The sequence below is a fragment of the Pollicipes pollicipes genome, unplaced genomic scaffold, assembly GCF_011947565.3.
Source record: "Pollicipes pollicipes isolate AB1234 unplaced genomic scaffold, Ppol_2.1 Scaffold_6052;HRSCAF=7182_pilon_pilon_pilon, whole genome shotgun sequence".
Lineage (NCBI taxonomy): Eukaryota > Metazoa > Arthropoda > Thecostraca > Pollicipedomorpha > Pollicipedidae > Pollicipes > Pollicipes pollicipes.
Genome location: NW_023596805.1, coordinates 1,820,377 through 1,833,838, shown reverse-complemented (window position 1 = coordinate 1,833,838; position 13,462 = coordinate 1,820,377). Strand labels below are relative to the sequence as shown.

The following is a 13,462-nucleotide window of genomic DNA, read 5'->3' as shown; positions in this document are numbered from 1 at the left end:
AAAAAACTGAAGAGATGAAGAGCTGAAGAACTTCTTACTTCTAGCACAATTTCATTGACAGGAAAAAAGACGTGAATGCCATATAGCTATATAGCGTGTCATTTGTAAATGGATCTTCGTTCACCATATAGCCGAGTAGACCTGCAATGGGCCATCGATTCGGTGATAGCCTAAAAGTACCTGTGACATGTCAATACCATACAAATGTTTGAGAAACATGGCGTACGTCACCGACTTTTACACGGCATTGCTTGCGGTTGTAGTGCTACGACTTAGATAGAAAATTGCCAATGTAAACGGTGCTTTGCGACCAAATATAATTGTTCGTTGTTGAGTCACTTCTCACACTTGTAACGTCGTTGATGCATCATGCCTATTCTTCCTTCTCGTCTCGCCAGCATTACGACTCTTCGCACCCTTTTGGCAAGCTCTCCGTCAGCTACCACAGTTACCTCCTACTTTTTCATTTACATCCTACAAGACTACGAATTTTTTGCTTATTTTATACTTCAAGCCGACCTTACCAGGGGCAAAATGCATGAATGCGGCAAGGACCCTTCCCCTGAGCCTATGCCAATACAAAACCTTTTCCTTATTCGTCTTACTCTAACGATACCATGACGCCTGTTCTCCGTAGTTCTCTACAAATGTAACCTTCCTTTACTTCAGAGGGCCCTATAAAGACACTGTAACCTTCCTTTACTTCAGAGGGCCCTATAAAGACACTGTAACCTTCCTTTACTTCAGAGGGCCCTATAAAGACACTGTAACCTTCCTTTACTTCAGAGGGTCTTATAAAGACACTGTAACCTTTCTTCTCCTCTCACATATTCCATGAACGCGACAAGCCGGTAACCTGCCCCAACACAATAACCCTAAATCCTCTCCAGCAGGCTCGAAACTGATACAATAGCTCCCCTTAACCGGCAGACGCTACGAAGGCGTGTTCGGAGCCGGACCTCCGTTCGGACTGCGCCGACCGCCCGCCAGCTGAGCGGCCAGCGGGCGGCGGCGCGTGCGCAGTCATGGTGGACGTGGAGGAGGTGGAGGCGACGCCCCTGGAGGACATACCGCCCGTGCACGCGCAGGAGCCCGTGTACAGCTACGCCCCTGAAGAGGTCACGCGTCTCATCGACTCTAGTGGAAGGTTGGGATCACGGAAAAGGCGGAGTTAGGAATGAGTTCACTTGATGGGAAACAGCTTGAATTAGCTGCGTAATTATAAAACTTCTCGTCATGCATGTATCTTGTTTCAGCGTAGAAATAGTGCGAAAGACTCGCAATTGGCTACAAAGAAGGGTTTTATTTTGAGTGAAGCCCTCTTCACTTTTTTTGGTCAAGGACTCCAATGTGCATATCGACAAATTTCGGATAGCTTCGCCTATCCGCCAAATATAATACTATTTCTTTGCAAGTGCGTCTTATTCACGAAGTTTTATAGCTGGAAGTGTCAGGCTTTCAAAGCTAATCACCTAATCTGTTCAGGGATATTTATGATGCCTGTATTTCGTTCACAACGCTTACCACACTGTGTTTTGCAAACAAAGCCACGCCAAAGTCGCACCCAAGCGTTCCGCCTCATTGCAAAAATTTGGATGCCGTTATTGCAATGAATCTCTCTCTCTCTCTCTCTCTTCTCTCTCTCTCTCTCTCTCTCTCTCTCTCTCTCTCTCTCTCTCTCTCTCTCTCTCTCTCTCTCTCTTCTCTCTCTCTCTCTCTCTCTCTCTCTCTCTCTTCTCTCTCTCTCTCTCTCCTCTCTCTCTCTCTCTCTCTCTCTCTCTCTCTCTCTCTCTCTCTCTTCTCTCTCTCCTCCTCTCTCTCTCTCTCTCTCTCTCTCTCTCTCCTCTCTCTCTCTCTCTCTCTCTCTCTCTCTCTCCTCTCTCTCTCCTCTCTCTCTCTCTCTCTCTCCTCTCTCTCTCTCTCTCTCTCTCTCTCTCTCTCTCTCTCTCTCTCTCTCTCTCTCTCTCTCTCTCTCTCTCTCTCTCTCTCTCTCTCTCTCTCTCTCTCTCTCTCTTCTCTCTCTCTCTCCTCTCTCTCTCTCTCTCTCTCTCTTTCTCTCTCTCTCTCTTTCTCTCTCTCTCTCTCTCTATCTCTCTCTATCTCTTTCTTCACTTGATAGAGCCGTTTGGAATAATGGCTTTGTCACTCTCAAATGTATTGTCGACGGTCCTTCAGATGCGTTCGTCTGCCAGCGCTGTGCTTGTTTTATCGTCTTCTTGCTTTTGAAATAACGAATAAATCATGAAAAGGCATTTCAGCAAGTCAGTTATTCTATGAATGATTTGTAGTGGGACAGAATCTCGCCTTTCGACGCAAATCAGAAATGCGACCTCCTTTGACAAGCCGGACCAATTTCCAGAATAAGTCATGCTTAACGTACTGGCCAAGCTCTGATGATAGCACAGCGTGCATTAGGCCCACGCATTAGGGCCATGATAGGCCCATGGCCAATGCCTATCGGCGTCTATAGCAGCCTCAAACTGTAACTGTCAAGCAGCTTGACTTGACTTCATCAAGCTGTTGAGTAGCCCTGCGCATCAACAGCTGTTCGGTCCTTCGCAGCGACGGCGAAGTCCCTGGTTTCCTTCGACCAAACGATGACCTGCTGGTGACCTTTGAGGTGCCCGAGATGGCCTCGGGCGACCCCCCAGCAGCCCGAGGGTACCGTACTCCGGCCTGCTGGACGCCAACATCACCATCCTGGACAAGCTGAAGCAGAAGGAGGAGGTTTGCAGGTGAGAGGATGGTGCCGGATCAAGATCCCCTGAGAAGACTGTGCCCTCCCCACCTCCAAAATTCGAGGAAGCACTTAATTAGCCTACAACGTCGCATGGAAGTGAGGGCGTGGACCGTATTTCCACTCGTCAAAATTTCTAAAAAATTAACCGTCACCTGGTCGGCGTAGTTTACGTATTAGGACTTCACGTGCGATGTTTCTTCGATGCGCCGTCAGTGTCATTTGAGGCTTCTGTGACAATGTCATACGGTACACACCGGGGATTAATCCTAAGTGCAGTCGTTTTCTGGACGCTGGCTTTGTATACAGGGTGCTTTTACCTGTTGTATTATTCAAGCTGTGGAAATTCGTGCGTAGCCGTTTTTCTGAACTGCTCGTCTCAACGTGAACCCTTAAAAAGCAGCGTGGTAAAGATAGCAAACATTTTCGTACTCGTGATTTCCTGCCTTTTGTTGTTGCTCAGGCTTCAGTAAATCTTCGTAGGCTTCTCTCCGACCATTTTTAGAAACTGCGGACGTTGCAGGTGTTTGGAAGAGAAATTGGAAGAAATCGGTCAAAACATGATCAGCATTCAGCAAGAGCACAAACAGGAGCTTGGTAAGATCGCGAGCGTGATGGTACTGAGAAACTCTGGCTCCCTCACCAGTTAAAGATTTGAAAATCAGCGTAATTTAACAGTGCAAAAATTAGCGTAATTCAACAGTTAGAAAATCAGCGTCATTCAACAGTTCGAAAACAGGGTAATTTAGCAGTTTGAAAATCGGCGTAATTAAACGGTTCCCAAATCAATACTTTGAATATCAGCGTATTTCAATAGTCCAAAAATGATCGCAATTTGCATGGGACACGTTGCACGAATTAACGGTGAGCCCGAACATGCTACCCACAAAAAATGAATCAGTTTCCGTTATAACGATTTTCTATTGTTTCTGGCAGAGAAGCTGCGAAATCAGAAGACAAAGCTTCAACCGGCAGAGGAAGGTAACTGTCAAACACAGGCTCTCGTGATATTTGAACCATCTCAAGCATTTCCGGCGCGCATTTAGATTTCAGTGTTTGATATTGCTATTAACTACTCAGGTGTCATTTGGGCTGATATGATTCTAACACGCGGTGATGCAACATTTCTGCAATGTCGCATGATGAAAATACATCAATGATGATTACAGGCGAGTAGGCTGGCAGGTATAATGCGTGCGTGCATTAACATACCACAAGCCCTGTGCATTTGATATGCCAAATTTTCGGCACACATTGTTTCGCCCGCGCCTCTGACACTGGCTCCGCACCTGACTTTGACTCTGACTCCGGCCACTTCTCTGGAGCCGATTTTAACTCGGCGGCCCGCGTTCTCTGCAGGCGAAGGTCTGACGGAGGAGAGGAAGCTGATGGAGAACCAACCTGCAGTTGCTGGAGAGCTTGCAACAGCGCTGTAACGAGCTGCAGGGTACTGGAGACCGGCTCTGAAGGAGGAGCGGGAACAGATACAGGTCAGGACTGGGACAGATAGGATGCAGTGTGCAGGATAGGAGGATGCAGACATAGATGGGTGCATGCGATTGATGGGCGCACGAAGGGGAGGGGGACACGGGGAGGCAAGGGTGGGAGGGGGATACAGATGACGAGCCGAAACGGGAACAAGGTAGAGATGGCAGCACATGCAGGTAATGACGGGATGAGACCAAGTTGGAGGCAGGAAGGAATGGGCATTTACGCCAGGGACAGGACTAAATACAAATCCGGAACGGGACAGGTGTTGGTAGAGGAAGGAAACAAATTATGGCAGGTTCGCGGACCGGGGCATTTTAGATTGACGTGATAACGCTGAGAAGCCAATGGGACGGTGATCATAAGATCACACAGACATATGAGACATGGACCAGGCATGCAGGCGATGTTTTAGAACAGACATAGAAGAGAACGACATAGACGAGGGTTGGTGGTTAGATGGTTGTTATGGTTAGATGGTTTAGAAAGACATGTATGATTATGATGGTTAGAAAGACATAGAAGATAGGTTGATGGTAGGAAACATTTACGGAAGAGCAAGAACTCATCTCGGTCGAAGACCATGACAGGGCACAGAAAATAAAGATTATTGAAATAAAAACGGATCTGGTGGCTTTGAAAAGTGAGTTGAATGCCAATCTTGATTTTGATTCCACTGAGTGTATCTTATATGACCAAACGCTTCCCAGCTAATTTTATTATTACGACCCATATGTCATTTGTTCGTTTATCGGCAACTGATAGCGGTTCCGTGACCGTCTTGAAGTCAGAGCGTGGCCACGTGACACGTGCATAGTACGGCGAAGAGTGCGGGTAAGACATCCTCGATGGCACGGCAGAAATGCCGGAGTAGTTTGCAGGTGGTGTCATCTCGACGATAATAGCACTCAAATCCTGCCAAAATAATGGGAACAGAGTAACGAGTGTATGCAGCAATGGTCGGTGCCACGTATTCCTCGGTTTGTCTCGTGGCGTTTGCTGGGATCGGTTCCGCCCACGCAGCTGGGCACAACTGGTGCGGCAATGACCAAGCAGAAAGTTCATCTGGCGCTGGAACACAACTTGTTAGTGGGCAAAGATGGTGGTGATGGTTCATCTGGTGCTGGAATACAACTTGTTAGTGGGCAACGATGGTGGTGATTTTTTTAGTCTACGTCGCCGATGAGTAGTTATGCCGCCGATAAGGCATGATGTATGATATAGATATTATACATAGATAGATTTTGATACAGATATTGGAAATTTGGGTGCATTTATAGATGGATAAGCAGCATTTGTGGTAAATGTTGTGATGCGTGTACGTCCGGGGCGGTCGTGGCCGAGTGGTTAAAGCGTCTGACTAGAAATCAGATTCCCTCTGGGAGCGTAGGTTCGAGTCCTACCGACCGCGTGCAATCTATCTTGTAGTCGAACCTAGGCTGGGTGTTACCTGGAACAGTTGTTACGGTTGCAGATATATGCGTTCTGTGTCATTGGTTTTGTAGATTGGTTCACGCTTGCCAATGAAGAATGCATTATTTGTTGTCAGATGCCTTCTTTTCGCTGTTTCTGTTCAGTTGTGCACTGTTTACGCATCACTGAACCACCACCGCACGGACCGCTGCGTTAGGGCCAAGTTCTTCCCTGCACGTACGCCAATAAAGATGATAACCGTGCTTATGACCAGGCCATCTCGGAAGAGGAGGTAAAGGGCTGCAGCTGTATCAAACTTGTAATCGAAACGACGCCATCGGCAGTTCCCCTCCCGTTCGTTTGCACAGAACGATCGGATCATCGCTCGGCTAGCTACTCCAGGTAATATCCAACTTCAGCTCGACCGCACAAAACACTGCACGCGGTCGGTAGGACTCGAACCTACGCTCCCAGAGGGAATCTGATTTCTAGTCAGACGCCTTAACCGCTCGGCCACGACCGCTGTGTGCATTGCCACCTCACACTTTTTCGCCACATATGCAGATCTTTCAGCGATGCGGGCGGGAAACCTACCATCACTGTCGGACTAGCGATTTGCTTGCGACCGCGGAAGGTAACGTCTACATTGACATGACCACACCAGTTGTATACAGCTTTGTGGTTGGAACCGATCCGAGCGGATATTAGTAAACAAACCGAGGATCGGGTGCCAACGACCACTGCAGGGTGACCTCCTACGCTTGTTCCGATTATTTTCGCAAATCGTGATCAGTATTGTTGCTATCGTCGCGACCAGATGAGATGCAACTACCCCAGGAGGTCTGTCCAGTCTGCGCCCACACCACCTCCCACACTGTTCACTGTATCCCGGCAAAAACGTGAGAGCTTACTCTCGCTTTAAGCCAATCGCGAAACGATGGCTAGCTTACACCTGACATGTAAAACAGCACGATAGGATACACTCATTTACTGTTTTTAAAGACTTGACACAAATGTAACCCCGTACCTCGTCTCCCGGGATGGCCCCCGATCGACGACACCTTTACCTTCACTGTCGTTCGTGCGTGCAGCGAAGAGATTAGCCCTAACGCAACCGTCCTCACGAGCGGGGGTGAGTGGTGCCGTGACTGATGCATACGTGAAAATAGGCCTGGAACCGTCTTATTACAGCTTATGCTCGTTGCAAATTATTAAGTATTTTTATACGAGTACTGGGAACCAGTTTGCACCAGCTGGACAAGCCACTGAGGATTCACAATGAACAGGCGCACTGTCCATGTGCAACACCTATTCCAGTTAACACCCAGCCTTAGCTCGACCGCATAAAGCACTTGACGCGGTCGGTAGGACTCGAACCTACGCTCCCAGAGGGAATCTGATTTCTAGTCAGACGCCTTAACCACTCGGCCACGACCGCTGTACATACCGACATCGGCACCGTGAACGTCGGTGGCTCACACGTTTTCGAAATAGGTGCAGGTCTTTCAGCTGCGCTGGCTTGGAAAACCGCCATCACCACCGATCACCAGAAATTTACGTTGGATCCGTGCCGGTGCAGGTGCAGTCATGCCCACGGCTTCCAGGATGGCCTAATCGTAAACACGGTTGCCTTCTGTCCTAACGCAGCGGCCTGCTCTCCCCTGCTGTGAACGTCTTTTGTGTTGCCTTGCTAGCGCAAATTGGTTCACGATTTTCATCGAAGAATACGTTCTGTGTTATCAGACAGTTCCGGGCCTCTCTCCATTTGTGCATTGTTCACGCATCTCTCACCCCCGATTGGGAGGACCGTTGAGTTAGAGACAGTTCCTTTGCTGCGCATATACCGCTAGTGAAGGTAACCGTGCTTGCGATCAGGCCATCCCGCTAGAAGAGCTGCTGGCTTGCGTTTGTATCGGCCTGTATCCTTGAAAAAGTACATGGTGTATTCCCTCTCCCTTTTCTCTTCCGCCTTGATGCTTCTCCGACACTGGACCAGACATGATGTTTAAGCTAAACATGGTTGCACCATTTGCTTAACGCGCGCTCAGGTGGGGAGCGGGGCGCAATTCGGCCTCCCCACAAGGTCTTTCTAAGTCACTGTCCTAAGAGAAGCATGATGAATAGCCTTTAAGTTTATGAGGCTGTCGCCCAAATTATTGCTAGGCGCCGATTATGAATTCAAATAACAAAATAATTCTAAGGAATTTAGCCATGTTATGTTTTTCACGGTATGCTTGTGACCAAAGTTAACGGGGCGGGAAACTGCCGATAGGGAACCCTGGGCAGGAATTCCCGGTGTGTGGTTTGCATTCCATCTGATTTAGCCTGCCTCTTATGTTAATATTTAATAGGTCATTAAGTTTGAAGAAAATGCCCGAGGACTGGCGAAATGCCATGTGGTACCGATGTTTGAGCAAGGCGACCAAAGAAGTCTTAGAAAACTACAGGCCTGTCAGTCCTACTTCACTAGTGTGTAAGATCTTAAAGGAATTCGTCAAAGCTAGCACTCAGTCACACGTAGATAAACATCAGCTGACAAATAGTAGCCAGCATGGTTTTCTTCTGGCAGGTCCTGTTTGATAAATTCTCTGGAGCTCATCGAATATGTTGCTAATGTTTATGGGATTGAGGAGGAGCATGTTGTTATCTAGATTTAATGAGGCGTTTGATAAAGATGTCAAAAACAGCGTCTGCTATATCGGTTTAAAATGTATAGCGTTGAGGGAAAAATTCTTGGTTTGGTTAAATTCTTAGCTGTCAGACAGGAAACAAGGAGTGGTGCTCAGTTGTGTAAAATCTCAGTGCGAGCTAGTGGAGAGTGGGGCTCCGCAGGTTGTTCTATGTTGAGTTCTTTGCTCTTTGTTATTTTTGTAAATGATAATGAAATGGGATTAGAAAGTAAGGAGCCAAAATTTGCTGACGACATTAAATGGGTTAGGGTATCGAAAGCCTCAACAGTTCCAACTTGATACAGGGAAATTTTGTGAACTCTGTGATAGACGTCATTCGATTATGATAAGTGGAAGGGGATGCTTTAGGGTAGCCCTGGCGGGTTGAAGGCATTGCCAGGATTACCCAATGGCAGATATCATTTAGGAAAAGCATAGCGAATCGTTGGAATGGATCTGTCAAACACTCTTTTAGGAAGTACCTCTCTACCAGCATTTATTAAGACTGTTTCGGCAAGTTGCATCGGTATCAGGATCTCATTTATGGCTAAACTCAGGCAGGTCAGGCGGTAAGATTATTTTAGGGAATGTGTGCGGAACCCGAGGTAGGCCAGCCTCGATGGGCTGTCGTGTCTCTCTTCATGTCTATGTCTCTATGATCGCAACGATAAGAAACTTTTTCTGGTCACTGACTGCACTAATTAAAGCAGGACGAGTGCACCGACAGCGGTCCGTACCACATAATGCTTGGTGTGTTTAGTAACGTTCGCTGGGGTTCGAAGCAGTGCACGAGCTAGACAAACTGCTGTGACCATGATAACCCAGACGCTACCTGGAGCGCTCGAAAGCAAATGGCTAGTGGTCGATGGCGATGGCGGTTCGCCTGTCAGGGCCGCTGAAAAAGTATCCACTTGTGGCAAAAAGGTGTGATGCGATGATATCCGCGGCGGTCGTGGCCGAGTGGTTAAGGCGTCTGACTAGAAATCAGATTCCCTCTGGGAGCGTAGGTTCGAGTCCTACCGACCGCGGGAAGTGCTTTATGCAGTCAAGTTGAGGCTGGGCGTGAGTTGGAGTAGTTTTCACATATGTGCAGATGCGTGCGTTCTGTGTGAGCACCTTTGTTTGTCGGCTCAAATTGCCCGTATTGCCTGTTTTGCCCTGCTGGTGCAAACTAGCTCGCGGTTTCTTCGAGGAACACCTTCCTGGTTATGAGACGGTTCCGGGCCTCTCTTTGCTCGTACATGCTCATGCACCAGGCACCCACGATCGGGAGGACCGTTTCCCTTGCGTTTTCCTACCCTGTACGCATGTCAATCAGGAAGACAACCGTGTTTACGGTCAGGCCATCCCGGTAGAGGAGATACAAGGCCGTAAGTGTATCAAAACTGTGGTCAGGCCGATGACTTTGACATATCACTTTCCGTGCGTCTGCACGGAACGAGCAGATCTGTACACGACTCACACGATACGACACGATAAGACAGTATATAATAAGATGCGATAAGACTGTAATACAGCACTACGATCCACCGCGGTCCACCCCACGATTGGGTGAACCGTTGCGTTGAGGCCACGTCTTCGCTGCACGTGCGCCAATGCGGAAACTATTGCGGCATTCAGTCACAGCTAAACTGCATAAAGCACTTCACGCGGCCGGTAGGACTCGAACCTACGCTCCCAGAGGGAATCTGATTTCTAGTCAGACGCCTTAACCACTCGGCCACGACCGCCGCATACATTGCTGCCTCACACCTTTTCTGCACAGGTGCAGACCTTTCAGCGACGCGGGCGGGAAACCCACGAAAACTCTCGGACTGAAATGACACATCTGCCACGCTGTAAATCTAGGAGGGAGATATACGGCATGGCAAATGTGCTATGGTTTATATCTCTCGTATATATATATATATATATATATATATATATATATATGTCTCTCTCTCTCTCCCCCCCTCTCTCTCTCTCTCTCTCTCTCTCTCTCTCTCTCTCTCTCTCTCTCTCTCTCTCTCTCTCTCTCTCTCTCTCTCTCTCTCTCTCTTTTCAAATACGGCCCGTCCTCAGCAGAAGATGAGGGTTTTGAGCTGATTGATGCGCCTTTGACATTTCCATCCCGAAAGCCGAGTGCATGGCTGCATACTTATGAAAACTGCGTTCTTGAAATAGTAAATGGCGTATTCTCTTACCCTACCCTTGTCTGGTGTGGTGCTTTTCTTGACGCTGGATCAGACATGATGCGTAATCTAGCCATCGTTTCGCGATTGGTTTAAAGCGAGGATATGCCTTCACATTTTGCACGTGATGCAGTGAACGGTGCTGGGAATTGGCGATGGTGGAGACTGGGCAAGATTCCCGGTGTAATTTACATTTGATATGGTTGCGGCAATCATAACTATACCGGTCACTGATTGTGGTACATAATCAGAACAGGCGTAGGAGTGTATCTGAGGTGGTCAGTACCACATACCCCTCGGTTTGTTTAGTAACGTTGGCTGGGGTCCGTTCCGCCCAGGAACGGCTGTTGTGGCTACGTCCAAGCAAACATTCCTGGGGAACTCAAAGACAACTGTAATGGTCGATTTTCATGACGGTATTCAGTCGCGTTCCTGGAAAAGCATGCATTTGCAGCGAAAAGGTGTGATGCATGGGCATCAAGGCGGCTGTGGTCGAGTGGTTTAAGGTGTCTGACCAGAAATCAGATTCCCTATGAGAGCGTAGTTCGAGTCCCGACGACCGCGATAAGTGATTTATGTAGTCCAGCTGAGGCTGATGCTTGGTTACGGACTTGTTCGTTCTACGTCAGTGCCTTGTCATTGTTTGTGCAAATTCATTATCTTAGAATACAATTTCTGTTGGTTAGATGGTTCCGAGCCTCTCTTCACCCACCCATTGTTTACGCATCGCTACGTTCTTTACGCTCCTTACGCTCCACCATCGGGAGGACCGTTGCGTTAGAGCCAATGTCTTCGTTGTATGTGCGCCAACGCTGAAAGTAACCATGCCTAAGATCACGCCATGCCGGAGGAAAAGGCTTAAGGCAACATTTCAATCCAGCTTCTAATTGGGCCGACACCATCGGCGTACTCCTCCTTCCGTCCTCACAGAAAGTGCAGATCTGTACACGCATGACATGTTCCAGGAAACATCCAGCCTCAGCTAGGCTGTCATAAAGCCTTATCGCGGTCGGTAGGACTCGAACCTACGCTCCCAGAGGAATCTGATTTCTAGTCAGACGCCTTAACCCTCGGCCACGACCGCCGTATACACTGCCGCCCCACACGTTTTTCGACACAGTGCAGATCTTTCAGCGACGCGGGCGGGAAACCCACCACCACTGTCGGACTAACGACTTGCTTTCGACTGCCGGATATAAGTGCTGCTTGACATGGCCACAACCAGTTTTGTCCAGCTGCATGAATGAAACCGACCCCAGCCAACGTCACTAAACAAGCCAAGATATATGGTACCGACCACTGCCGGGTGACCTCGTGTGTCTGTTCTGATTTTTTTATCACAATCTGTGGCCAGTTAAGTAATTATCGTCGTATTAGATCAGATGTAAACTACACCGAGAATTCTGCACAGAGTTTCACCATCATCAGCTCCCACGCTGTTCACCGTATCACGCACAAAACGTGAATGCTTACTCTCGATTCAAGCCAATCGCGAAACGATGTCACCTTCCGCATCATGTCTGGCCGAGCGTCTGAGAAGCACCACACCAGATAAGGGTAGGGTAAAACGATACACTATTTACTACTTCACGAACGCAGCTTTGATGAATATGCAGCTATGCACACGGCTATGGGATGGTCGGATCGTAAGCACGGTTACCTTCACTATCATTGTACCTGCAGCGAAGAATTGGCCCTAACGCAACGGCCTTTCCGACCCTGCTAGACCTGAAGGGATTATGGCCTAAATTCTTCAGGTTGACTGTGGCCGGGTACATCCTGCGGCAATGACAACATTCCCCATGCTTTATATCTAGGCGGGAGGCTGAAGTAGCCGGAAGTTAACAGCGGATAGTTTTAGTCAATGCTCGCACCTGTCTCTGTATCTGAATGAAGCCGGCAGACGGATGCATAATAATAGGCAACTACCACTGGTAGAATTTGTTCTGAACATGCAAAAGCTCATCAACGAGCTCCAACCCCTGGGACATTCTCCTCCATATGCGGTACACCATCCTAAGCCGAGAATGAGACTTTTCAGATGATTGATGCGCCTTCGACAATGCCATCCCCGAAGCGTGTTCATGGCTGCGTTGTGTCGAAACTGCATCCTTGAAATAGCAAAGGCGTCTTCTTTTATAATAATTCGTCCCGATAGCGCAATTGGTTAGAGTGCGTGCCGTCCGATTCACCCACTCGTGGCGGGGTGAGTTCGAGTCGCTTTAGGCGCTCGCTATTGCCCTTGACAGTATGGCCTGCGGCCGGTGGTAGTCGCCGCCATAATGGTCATATCACGTCAGAGGACAGGGCGGACCGTGTCGAGCATTGCGGCCTCACACAATAAGGTCTGCTTAGTGTGAGCTCCAACCCAAGAAATCCATCCATTCAAAAGGTTCAGATTCAACCCTTAAAAAAGCTTTCTCACCCTGCCCTTGCTTGATGTGGTGCTTCTCCAACGCTGGACCAGATGTGGTGCGAAAAAGCTTGCCATTGTTTTGCGATTGCCTTAAAGCGACAGTAAGTTTGAAGGCCATGCACGTGGTACAGTGAACAGTGCGGGGAAATGGCTGACACTGGGCAGGGTTCCTAGTGTAGTTACATTTCATATGCTCGGGGCAGTGATAACTTTACTGGTCACAGATTGTGAAAATAATCAGAACAGACGTCAGACTATACCTACAGTGGTCGGTACCACATACTCCTCGGTAAGTTTAGTAACGTTGGCTGGGATCGCTTTCGCCCACACAGCTGGATACAGCTGGTGTGATCACGCCCAAGCAAATGTTTCTTTGGGCGCTCGAAGACAAATCGCTAGTGGTCGATGATGACGATGGTTTTGCAGTCCGCGTTCCTGAAAAAAATACATTTGTAGCGAAAAGGTGTGAGGCGGCGACATGCAAGGCGGTCGTGGCCGAGTGGTTAAGGCGTCTGACTAGAAATCAGATTCCCTCTGGGAGCGTAGGTTCGAGTCCTACCGACCGCGT

At 48.4% G+C, this 13,462-nt stretch overlaps 1 long non-coding RNA gene and 7 other non-coding genes across 8 annotated transcripts; 4 read left to right on the top strand and 4 right to left on the bottom strand.

The window, feature by feature from the left end:
• Positions 1 to 2,664: 2,664 nt before the first annotated feature.
• LOC119104903 (uncharacterized) lies at positions 2,665 to 4,134 on the top strand. The gene is made up of 4 exons (XR_005095009.1): positions 2,665 to 2,735; positions 3,261 to 3,334; positions 3,674 to 3,718; positions 4,097 to 4,134. It is a non-coding gene; the product is annotated as an uncharacterized LOC119104903 (long non-coding RNA).
• A 1,420-nt stretch (positions 4,135 to 5,554) lies between these two features.
• On the top strand, positions 5,555 to 5,636 carry TRNAS-AGA (transfer RNA serine (anticodon AGA)). Its single transcript has one exon. It is a non-coding gene; the product is annotated as a tRNA-Ser (tRNA).
• A 443-nt stretch (positions 5,637 to 6,079) lies between these two features.
• TRNAS-AGA (transfer RNA serine (anticodon AGA)) lies at positions 6,080 to 6,161 on the bottom strand. The gene has a single exon. It is a non-coding gene; the product is annotated as a tRNA-Ser (tRNA).
• Positions 6,162 to 6,994: 833 nt separating this feature from the next.
• Positions 6,995 to 7,076, bottom strand: TRNAS-AGA (transfer RNA serine (anticodon AGA)). The gene has a single exon. It is a non-coding gene; the product is annotated as a tRNA-Ser (tRNA).
• A 2,177-nt stretch (positions 7,077 to 9,253) lies between these two features.
• TRNAS-AGA (transfer RNA serine (anticodon AGA)) lies at positions 9,254 to 9,335 on the top strand. Its single transcript has one exon. It is a non-coding gene; the product is annotated as a tRNA-Ser (tRNA).
• Positions 9,336 to 9,955: 620 nt separating this feature from the next.
• On the bottom strand, positions 9,956 to 10,037 carry TRNAS-AGA (transfer RNA serine (anticodon AGA)). Its single transcript has one exon. It is a non-coding gene; the product is annotated as a tRNA-Ser (tRNA).
• Positions 10,038 to 11,482: 1,445 nt separating this feature from the next.
• TRNAS-AGA (transfer RNA serine (anticodon AGA)) lies at positions 11,483 to 11,562 on the bottom strand. Its single transcript has one exon. It is a non-coding gene; the product is annotated as a tRNA-Ser (tRNA).
• A 1,817-nt stretch (positions 11,563 to 13,379) lies between these two features.
• On the top strand, positions 13,380 to 13,461 carry TRNAS-AGA (transfer RNA serine (anticodon AGA)). Its single transcript has one exon. It is a non-coding gene; the product is annotated as a tRNA-Ser (tRNA).
• The last annotated feature ends 1 nt before the right edge of the window (position 13,462 follows it).